The following is a 12,277-nucleotide window of genomic DNA, read 5'->3' as shown; positions in this document are numbered from 1 at the left end:
ACCTTGGTTTGAGAGTAACTTGGTTTAAGAGCATTTTGCAAGACAAGCAAAATCTTTTCATACATTTTGACTTGATATACAAGCGATGTCCTGATATACAAGTAGCACCATGTCACAACTGAGTATAAAAGAGAAGAGAGGCGCTTCTAAGTGTAGCAATATGGCTACATTTAATGAAGGTGCAACATTTAGCAAGTCACATGGTTCATGATTAAAACAAGCACATCTAAGTATGCAGGCATCCGGGGTAAAGCTATCCACATAGACCATCCTAGGCACCACCATCAATGTAATCTCTTCCACACTGCGCACCTCGCTTTCAGATTGCTCTACTGCAGGGTAGTCATCCCGGTCACAATTGCAGACTGACAGCGATGAGAGCCGGCGGTGTGGAGGATGGTCTATATGGACAGCTTTACCCCGGATGCCTGCATACTTAAATGTGCCTCTTTTAATCATCAACCATGTGAGTTGCTAAATGTTGTACCTTCATTAAATGTAACCATATTGCTACACATAGAGGCGCCTCTCTTCTCTTTTATACTCTGTAGCTCCTGCTGGATTTTGCTTCTAATCCCCTTGTGGAGGCTTCCATTTGTGGATGGACATTTTATCACATTGCTATAATCTTTTTATATGGACTATGAACTGAAGGATAAATGGTTGTGGAACGAATCATCTGAGTTTCCATTATTTCTTATGGGGAAATTTGCTTTGATATACAAGTGCCTTGGATTACAAGCATGTTTCTGTAACAAATTATGCTCACAATCCAAGGTTTTACTGTACAGTGCACATGGCAGGATGATAACGCTGATGCTCTTTGGGAGACATTGACTTAGCGTTGTCAACTTGCAATGAAAAATTACTGACAAGATCTCCAGGTAAGGAACTTTATAACAGTTTTAGAAAAAAATGATTTGCTTTAGCAAAATATATACATTTAAAGTGATTGTAAAGGCTAAAAGTTTTTTACCCTGATGCATTCTCTGCATTAAGGTAAAAAACCTTTAATGTTCAGCTCCCCCCAGCCTTGTCAAAGGAAAAGATCCATAAGCCGCACATCATGAAGCAGACCCATGTGCATGAAGTAAGATGAATGGCAGCCTCAGTCCGAACTCCAGCCAAGCCATACCCCAATGCATTTCACTCCACCCCTTTAAGCTTAATCATGAGGCGGCCTGCCTAAATACTTAAAGTCCACAACACAAAACATGTACCGCTCAGGCCAACGAGGTGCAATATCTTTCCAGGTGCTCGCCCCGGCTCACCACCAACCAGTAAGGAGGGGGTGAGTGGGAGGGGCCAAGCTGCACTGTGTGTGTCAATAGATGCACAATGCCCAGCTTGGGATTGAGCCGCACATCTCCCTTCAAGAGGAGGTACGGGACCACTCTGTAGAAAACTCTTGCACAGAGTAGGTAAGTATAACATGTTTGTTATTAAAAAAAAAAAAACACAAGCCTTTACAATCACTTTAAGCATAATACTAAAATACTGAAAAATAGATTTGGGGTTTACGCACACTTTAACATGTTAATGTATTTTATAACGCCATTTTCAATCTTTCTAAATATGTGGTTTTGCTTAAAATAATACCTGGTGATTCTGCCATGAAGAACCTTTTTAAGGTGCTTCCAGTCATGAAGTGAAAACTCTCTGTCCCTGTGTTCCATTTGTGCTCCTGCATTGTCACTCTATCACATACATCCTGGTTAGGATTACAAGTGGTCATGTTGACACACATTGTACAGGCATGATCCACTGTTGTCACTGTCAGGAGGCCAATAATTAAAAAGTATTAACGCCAAAGGGTCTGCATCACAGCCAGGGAACTAGCATTTTCAGAAAAGGCAGCCTCTAGATTTCTCTTTCCTATAAAGAATCCAGTTTGTTGCCCTGGACGAATCTAGATTCAATGAAATATACAGTATATGCCTTAAAGCACACGACAACTCAAGGGATTCAAAAATAATATTTTAAGATATGTATTTTTATAATGTGTAATCTAAATAACAGCGGCATTTCTGAGAAAACATTTCACAGAAATTTCTTCACATGGATGAATAGTGTGTGAAATCCAAATATAATCATATGAAAAGCGTAAAAAATGAGATTTATAGTATCAATAAAGTAGCTAAAATTACTTTAAGTGACAAAGCATTCAATCATGAATTATGTTCACCCCGCTCCTAACTTCCTCAAGAAAATTGATAACGCTTCTGGTTTCTATTAGCAGTTTTCAGCCCTCAGCTTTTTATATAGATTTAAAAGTTAGAAAAGTTAGTTCAACAGGAAAACATGCACTGAAATATTGTAAATGAATTATTCTGGTATATATATATATATATATATATATATATATATACAGTGGGGACTGAAAGTATTCAGACCCCCTTAAATTTTTCACTCTTTGTTATATTGCAGCCATTTGCTAAAATCATTTAAGTTCATTTTTTTTCCTCATTAATGTACACACAGTACCCCATATTGACAGAAAAACACAGAATTGTTGACATTTTTGCAGATTTATTAAAAAAGAAAAACTGAAATATCACATGGTCCTAAGTATTCAGACCCTTTGCTGTGACACTCATATATTTAACTCAGGTGCTGTCCATTTCTTCTGATCATCCTTGAGATGGTTCTACACCTTCATTTGAGTTCAGATGTGTTTGATTATACTGATTGGACTTGATTAGGAAAGCCACACACCTGTCTATATAAGACCTTACAGCTCACAGTGCATGTCAGAGAAAATGAGAATCATGAGGTCAAAAGAACTGCCTGAAGAGCTCAGAGACAGAATTGTGGCAAGGCACAGATCTGACCAAGGTTACAAAAAAATGTCTGCTGCACTTAAGGTTCTTAAGAGCACAGTGGCCTATATAATCCTTAAATGGAAGAAGTTTGGGATGACCAGAACCCTTCCTGAGCTATCGGGGGAGAAGAGCCTTGGGAGATTTGAGAAAGTTGTAGAAAGTCAATCATCACTGCAGCCCTCCACCAGTCGGGGCTTTATGGCAGAGTGGCCCGACGGAAGCCTCTCCTCAGTGCAAGACACATGAAAGCCCACATGGAGTTTGCTAAAAACACCTGAAGGACTCCAAGATGGTGAGAAATAAGATTCTCTGGTCTGATGAGGCCAAGATAGAACTTTTTGGCCTTAATTCTAAGCGGTATGCGTGGAGAAAACCAGGCACTGCTCATCACCTGTCCAATACAGTCCCAACAGTGAAGCATGGTGGTGGCAGCATCATGCTGTGGGGGTGTTTTTCAGCTGCAGGGACAGGACGACTGGTTGCAATCGAGGGAAAGATGAATGCGGCCAAGTACAGGGATATCCTGGATGAAAACCTTCTCCAGAGTGCTCAGGACCTCAGACTGGGCCGAAGGTTTACCTTCCAACAAGACAATGACCCTAAACACACAGCTAAAATAATGAAGGAGTGGTTTCACAACTCCGTGACTGTTCTTGAATGGTCCAGCCAGAGCCCTGACTTAAACCTGCAGAGACCTAAAAATGGCTGACGTTTACCATCCAACCTGACAGAACTGGAGAGGATCTGCAAGGAGGAATGGCAGAGGATCCCCAAATCCAGGTTGCGAAAAACTTGTTGCATCTTTCCCAAAAAGACTCATGGCTGTATTAGATCAAAAGGGTGCTTCTACTAAATACTGAGCAAAGGGTCTGAATACTTAGGACCATGTGATATTTCATTTTTTCTTGTTTAATAAATCTGCAAAAATGTCAACAATTCTGTGTTTTTCTGTCAATATGGGGTGCTGTGTGTACATTAATGAGGAAAAAAAATGAACTTAAATGATTTTAGCAAATAGCTGCAATATAACAAAGAGTGAAAAATGTAAGGAGGTCTGAATACTTTCCGTCCCCACTGTATATACTATATACAGTACGTGTGTTATAAAAATTTTTTTTAAATGTAATACAAAATTGTGCCTTTTCCACCACAGGAAAAGTTGTGTTAGAGAAGTGCATTGATGTTCTGAAAGTGAGCAGTATGTGAAGGGGAAGAGTACAGGGGTATGACAGTGGGCAGTATGTGAAGGAGAAGAGGAGTGCAGAGGGTATGACAGTGGGCAGTATGTGCAGGAGAGGAGTGTAGGGGGTATGACAGTGTGCAGTATGTGAAGGAGAGTAGGAGTGCAGAGGGTATGACAGTGGGCAGTGTGTGAATGAGAGGAGTGCAGGGGGTATGACAGTGGGCAGTATGTGAAGGAGAAGAGTGCAGAGGGAAGGACAGTGGGCAGTATGTGCAGGGGAGGAATGCAGGGGGTATTATAGTGGGCAGTATGTGAAGGAGAGGAGTGCAGGGGGTATGATAATGGGCAGTATGTGAAAGAGAGGAGTGTGGAGGGTATGACAGTGGACAGTATGGGAAGGGGAGGAGTGCAGGGGGTATTCTCCTCAAGAAAGATTGGTGGAACTTTGGAGGAGAGTGGGTGACTGAATGTTTCAGTTTCAACTAAAGTGTGGCTCTGGAAATGGGAAAGGAAGGTGTGCTGTAAGGGAGCCATGACTATTTTAGGATCTACCCTCACATATACACAATTCTGGTGAATCTTGAGCACATTGTACTGGGATTGTAACATGTACGAGCCAGCTTAAATCCATAGACCTCAGAATGCAGGCAGCCTATACCATTGGTATGCATAGTGATTTAAAGCAACATTAGCATTTGACAAATGATAATAAAAAATGCATGTTTGTCTATCTATCTATCTATCTATCTATCTATCTATCTATCTATCTATCTGTCTATCTATCTGTCTGTCTGTCTGTCTGTCTGTCTGTCTGTCTGTCTGTCTGTCTGTCTGTCTGTCTGTCTATTTATCTATAAGTCTTTAGTCTTATAATTTCACTGCTTACATTAAGCTGTGAACACCTCAGTCCTGTTTTACTGTGCCTGTAACACTATAAAAATCCTTGGATCAAGGTGATTTCACAGTCCTGTCCAATTCCCAGGAGTCCTGGCTTTTTGCACCTTTTGTACAAAGCAAACCGAAAATAAGTCTGACACTCATATGTTTAATCTCGGCAGTAGCCATGAACTTTACACTACTAAACACCACTTCAAAGAGACAGCGACTGAGCTGTACAATGGCCAACTAGTAACTCTTTCTCTCCTGGCGTACACTGCATGCCGGTGCTTTGGCAAGGGAGGCGTTAAATGCACTGTAATTAACCCCATGTAACCCTCAATCCACTCTACTTCCAGTTCATGTACTTTCTCACTTTTCTATTTTTAAAATTTCAAGTGGAGTCCAGTCTTTCATTATCCTTTAAACCATTTAAAGCCAATCGGTAGAGGTCTACAACTTGAAGTTCACCTTCCAAAATCAGAACACATATACATACCTGCATGGTGGGTTTGAATGTTCACGTTGACAAGGGAAGCATTAGATGTATGCAATTAGCTCCATGTTTCCCTCAATTCATTCTTTTTCAGTTCATGTACTTTCTCACTTCCCTAATTATATCATTTGTTGGGGAGTCCAGCTTCCCATTATCCTTTCAATAATTTAATGCACAATAGTAGAAGAGCTATGAGTTTATAATGTTTGCCTTCCCAAATCAGGATACGTGTCTACTCTTAAAATGTTTGGATTTTTACATAATATCATGTACAGACATTCATTCCAGTGAGCAGGGATGTTCACCTGCACAGTGCCCCTACTGTGGCCAAATATCAGCTGGTGCGCATTGAAGTTCGACAGTAGACAATTGAAGACTGCCTAAAAGACTGTCGTCATAAAAATAGTGGATCAAGGCTCCAAAATCAAGCATTATTTGGGAGTCTTCAATGTAATGCCAGCCATACATGGTTCGAATTTGGTAACAATTTTCTTTCGAAAATCGTATGAAAGAATTTTCGTACGAATTTCGCACCATTAGTGGGCTGCAACAACGGCCGATTTCTTTGGCAAGGGAGGCGTTAAATGCACTGTAATTAACCCCATGTAACCCTCAATCCACTCTACTTCCAGTTCATGTACTTTCTCACTTTTCTATTTTTAAAATTTCAAGTGGAGTCCAGTCTTTTATTATCCTTTAAACCATTTAAAGCCAATCGGTAGAGGTCTACAACTTGAAGTTCACCTTCAAAAATCAGAACACATATACATACCTGCATGTAAGGGCAATTTCCAGTGGGTTTGAATGTTCACGTTGACAAGGGAAGCATTAGATGTATGCAATTAGCTCCATGTTTCCCTCAATTCATTCTTTTTCAGTTCATGTACTTTCTCGCTTCCCTAATTATATCATTTGTTGGGGAGTCCAGCTTCCCATTATCCTTTCAATAATTTAACGCACAATAGTAGAAGAGCTATGAGTTTATAATGTTTGCCTTCCCAAATCAGGATACGTGTCTACTCTTAAAATGTTTGGATTTTTACATAATATCATGTACAGACATTAATTCCAGTAAGCAGGGATGTTCACCTGCACACTGCCCATACTGTGGCCAAATATCAGCTGGTGTGCATTGACGTTCGACAGTAGACAATTGAAGACTGCCTAAAAGACTGTCGTCATAAAAATAGTGGATCAAGGCTCCAAAATCAAGCATTATTTGTGAGTCTTCACTGTAATGCTGGCCATACACGGTTCAAATTTCGTAAGAATTTTCTTTCGAAAATCGTATGAAAGAATTTTCGTACAAATTTCGCACCATTAGTGGGCTGCAACTACGGCCGATTTTCGTGCGGCAATCAAATTTGAGGAATCGGACATGTTGGAAATTTTTAGAAAAATGAAAGATTTTCTAATCAATGATGGGAGAATCGTGCGAGAAATGTAATAAGAAAAGAAAATTTACAGAGAGAAAAGAAGATTCCCGGCCACGAAAATTCTTTTCTGTAGCAACATGCGGTGAAATTAAAGGCCGAATTTCGAAAATCAATGATGGATGGCATCATCATCACAAAAAAAACAAACTTTTTGATTTTGAAAAGAAAATCCGTTCGAAATTCGATCGTGTATGGCCTGCTTTAGACAATACTTTTTAGCCCTGGAAGAGTTTAACAAACTAAGGTATTTTTCAACCATTTAACTTTTATTAAGTTGAATTTCATAAACTTTATTTATTAGTCCAGATTCACATCTTTATGTTGCAGTAATGTGTAGTAAAAAGCAAACTTCTGCCATTTTAGTGCACCACAATACACAGATGTGACCCACCTGTGCCTTGTAGTGCTTTGTAAAAGAAAGTGCATGTAGGTTAAGCCATCCGTTGTGATAAATTGGCAGCCCATTGCATGTATGAATCCTGCCTAGTGTTGGACAGAGTGCAAAAGTTTTTCATCCTATATTGGGTTTTATTGCTGTCTTTGTATTCACTGGGGGATTTCCCCCATTTCCAGTCTCATGGATCCAAAAATAAAAAGTGAATAACACTGCGCTAACCCATAAACAATAGTGAAGCTGCCACATACAATATGACCAGTATTCAAAACGTATAATAAATAAATGTAGCGCTACTGATGAACAACTGAAAAGTGATAGAATAATCAGTGGAGATGACCCACTGAAACAAAAGAAGTGTGGTGGAAAAAATAAGTAAAGTCCAAAGATTAGGTGGGTGTCAATTAAAACACGGTGAGGTTAAAAATCCCATAATAAAATTAATATAGTGAGTCCAACATGAATGGGGAATCTTCAGGTCTGTAATTCATCAGCAGAAAAAATCTTGAACAGGAAACAGATGCAATACGCTTACCGGAACAGGTGGATTCGGATGCCGGTGACACCAAATCTAACAGGCTTAGAGATCCCAGATGGAAGCGATCGTCCCAGGAACCCCGGATCTCAAGGGGAATCCCTCCTCTGTTCCGCTAATCGAGACCGCCAGTCCGGAGAAATCGAGGGGAAGGATGGAAAATCCAAACCACGTGAGGATCCCGGAAGTGTAGGAAGGCTCGAAAAAAATGTATAAAATGCGCGAATAGTGCAGATCAAATGGTATATTTATTATAAAATACCAAAGGCCAATAAACATTAAAATATTGTAATCACATGGATAAAAACAAAGTGTAGGGAAGAGTATAGCTCGCCCAGTCTCATGGATCACCTGTGATCAGAAAAGGAAAAAAGCAATGAATGCCTTCCCCACTCTTTTAAAAAAAAAAAAAAGTATTGTTGTCTGTGTTCCCGTTGGTAAATTAACCTTCATTTTCTATCCTGGTGACCACTTGACATTGGGGCAGAAAGTAAGAGGAAATCTTGCAGATGAGGACATTGACAGCAATGAAAACCTGACAGAAGTTTCAGCCCTTTCCCAACCTGTACAAAACCACAGAAAATACATTTTTGAGTTACTCTTTTATACAAAGTCAGGTATGTCTAATAAATTCTTGCAAGCTGTGCTGAGATCTTTACTTCCACAGCACATGGAAAGCCATGGGTTAGAAAAAGAAGTATGGTAATCTACCCAGCTAAGGGTACAAGGGTGGTTAATGACACAGATACAAAGCTATGAAGGTTAGAGCAGTTAGTAGAGATAACATATTACTCATAAATTCCATGCAATCCTATATGTCACTACTTCAAACACATACGCAATTTCATTCTTCCAGCAATTTCTGAAATAAAAGCAAGAAGTCAGTGGGTCTAGAATATTTTAACAGTTCATGCAGTGGCCTAAATAACTGGCCAAAATTTTCAATGGCCCACATGGGGCTAAGACCTTGAAAAGTAGGAAAGCTAGGTGTTACGCTATATGGCCAAAAATCTGTGGACACCTAGCCATCACACCTACACTATATTGCCAGAAGTATACACCTCTCCAAATTATTGAGTGTTTCCAGAGAATGGTACTGTTAATGCTACAGCATACAAAAACATTTCACACAATAATGGGCTTCAAAACATGTGGTAAAATTGTGGGGCCTTTTTCTGTTCCAGCATGACTGTGCCCCACTGACAAAATCCATCTCCATAAAGACATGGTTTGGCAAGTTTATTGTGAGGAGAATTCAGTGCTCTGCCGAGCCCTGACCTCAATCCTATTAAACACCTTTGGGATGAATTGGAATGCTGATTTTGAGCCAGGTCTTCGCATCCAGCATCAGTACCCGACCTCACAAATGGTCTTCTGGCTGAATGGGCATGAATTTCCAAGGTGCTCTCTACAATTTGGAGAAGGTCTCCCCTAGAAGAGTGGATGTAATTTTAGCCACAAAGGGGAGACAACGCCATACTAATGTTTAAGGTTTTGCAAAGGGATGTCTACCAAGGCTCAAAGGTGTGATGGTCAGGTGTACATAAACGTTTGGTTATATACAGTGAGGGACAAAAGTATTTGATCCCCTGCTGATTTTGTACGTTTGCCCGCTGACAAAGGAATGATCAGTCTATAATTTTAATGGTTTATTTTAACAGTGAGAGACAGAATAACAACAAAAAAATCCTGAAAAGACACATTTCAAAAAAGTTATAAATTGATTTGCATTTTAATGAGTGAAATAAGTCTTTATATAAATATATATATAATCTTTATTTAAGTAACATTTTGTCATTACAACAAGGGAATGCACACAAAGAAAGGGGGGGGAGAGGGAAAAGGATAAAGGAGGAATATGAGGGGTACATCTGTCATGGTCCTAATGAAAACAATAGTAAGAACAGGAGGCCATATCAATGTGTTGTGTTAACGAGGGTACCCTCCTTTTCCCAGACATTCGGTCCATGGACAAATCTCACTCCTGTGTGGGGAGGAAGTAGGAAGATCCCAATCAAGAAATCAGATGGTAGTGCATGTATGACTTAAATTGCATTTATAACATAAGAAATCTTGAGATACCATGAATTGTCAGGTATTGTGTAACCGCTCGGGTAGCATTAACAAAATGAAAACAAGAGTGTACCAAAGGCACTAAAAGAAAAAAATGTAAAAAAATTGTATGTAGAGCTGCTCTCTTAAAAGAGGGATCCGCTAAGGCCAGTAAAGCAACGTCTAGGTTAGATGAAACTGTGGCTGTGTCATGCACATGGTCTTTCCAGGCTGCCCAGGTAAGTTCAAATCGTTCTCGGGTGCCTTTACAAGTAGCAAGCCAGTCCTCTGACTCCATGATCTCCTAACCTTCCCAACCCAGTCAAGCTCACTTGGAATGTGAGGCTTTTCCAATGTATTGGTATGAGGTGTTTAGCTGCATTGAAAAGGTGGGGGAGAGCACTACATTTGTAGCAAGATATAGGCATGGGGGGGGGGGTGTGAAGCAAAAAGTGTTTTGGTGAGATTGAGAGGTCTATACCCAGACCACCCAATATATGCTTGCTAACCATAGACCAAAACGGTATTAGCACTGGGAACTCCCACCATATGGAGATGTGTTCCCTTCATTCCACATCCCCTCCAGCACCGGTCGAAGGCAGAGGGAAAAATTCTAGCCAGAGATGAGGGCACCCTGTACCACCTCGATAAAAGATGGTAATTATTCTCTTGGGTCCTGGAATGTACAGAATTCGAGTGAGTCAGGCGATACAGGTGATGCAGCTGCTCATCAGTAAATTCACACTGGAGGTCCCGCTAGGTGTGGCTGTCTCCAGCATCTTGTAGAGGACTGAAATCATGTGGAGTAGAGGGTCATTAGCCGCCCATATGCGTTCAAATTTGGTGAGATTAGTCCTAATCTGTGAGTTTCTGTTCCGCATGGCTACGAAGTCCGCTAGTTGATGGTGTCTCCAGAAATCAAAGGGGAAGCTACCATATCGTTCCCTGAGGGTGGTAAGTGGAACCAGTGAATGACCCTCCACAAATCGTGCCAGGCTAACAACCCCATCACTCGCCCAAGTTCTGAGGAAGGATAACCGCTCCCCAGGGGGAAACCATGAATAACCGCCCATGGGTGCTAGCGGGGTCGTCTGTGGTGACAGTGACAAATGGCCATTTACTCTATCCTATACCCTTAGGGAGTACACAGTTAGTAGGAAAACCCAGTCAGAGAGACCCCTATACCCTGTGGGGACCCAGGGAGCGTATGACAAATCACGACCGGCCATAGTTTCCAGGGGGACCCAGAGCTTAAGAGCTGCATGGAACCTCCAGTTGAGAACACGCTGCAGTGCAATCGCCTGGCAGTATTGGAATACATTGGGTATACCTAGGCCCCCTGTTAGCTTAGATCTTTGTAGCAACGCCATGGCAAGGCATGGTCTCTTACCGCCCCACACAAACTTAATCAATAGGCTGTGGAGCGCCAGGGTAAATGCACAGGTACTATCTGCAGGAGAAAGAGTATGCAGTGCAGTATTGTCATTTTAAGGATATTTGTGGCAAATCTTCCTGAGTAGAGGGGCATAGTTATGTGTGTATAGGGAGTCGAGTCGATCTGAAAGCTGAACACCCATTTCATAGAGGGGGACGCCCATGTGAAGGGGAAGGATCCCTTCAAGGAGGGGTCCAGGGCAGAGGGAACGGTGATCAGCAGAATCTCAGATTTAGCATAGTTAGTTTGGAAGTTGGACACCTCTCCATAGGTGGACAACTCTCCCATCAGGTTCGGTGATCCACTACATGAAACAGGACATCGTCCGCATAGGCAGAAAGCTTGTGTTCCAGAGAACCTACTTCTTGCACCCCTTTAATGTTCGGATTGGATCAGACTTTTTGTAACAGTGGTTCCATGACCAGTGCAAATAGGAGGGGTGAAAGTGGACATCCCTGTCTCGTGCTGTTCCGGATGGGGAACACTGAGGAGAGACAGCCATTCACCTTTACCTGAGCAGTAGGGGATACGTATAGCGCTGAGATCCAGTTTAGCATATGAGGACCCAAACCCAGTCGCACCAATACTGCGTTAAGGAAATCCCAGTTTATGTGATTGAATGCCTTCTCCGCATCTGTAGATAGGATCAAATAGGGAGGCATATGATCGCATGTGCGGGCCCACTGGATGAGTTGAAGAGCCCTGATAGAGTTATCCCTAGCCTCCCATCCCTCGATAAAGCCTGTCTGGTCAGCATGTATCACCTCAGGAAGGAGGTGTTTGAGGCGATTGGCAAGAATTCTATCTTGAGGTCCATGTTTAGTAAGCAAATAGGGCGGTAACTCTGGGGTTGGGTATGGTCTTTTCCTTCTTTCGGGAGGACTGTGATGTGTGCCAGTGAGGCCCCATATGGGAGATGCCCATTGGTAGCTAGGGAGTTAAGAAATGTGCATAAAGGGACCTGGAGCTGATCAAAGAACTTTAGATAACAAGCCCTGGTGAAGCTGTCAGGCCCAGGGCTTTTCCCAGTAGGGAGAGACCTAACAGT

The sequence above is a fragment of the Aquarana catesbeiana genome, linkage group LG03 (genome assembly GCF_042186555.1).
Source record: "Aquarana catesbeiana isolate 2022-GZ linkage group LG03, ASM4218655v1, whole genome shotgun sequence".
NCBI classification, from domain to species: Eukaryota; Metazoa; Chordata; class Amphibia; order Anura; family Ranidae; genus Aquarana; species Aquarana catesbeiana.
The sequence above is the reverse complement of the archived record's forward strand: the minus strand, read 5'-3'. Positions refer to the sequence as shown.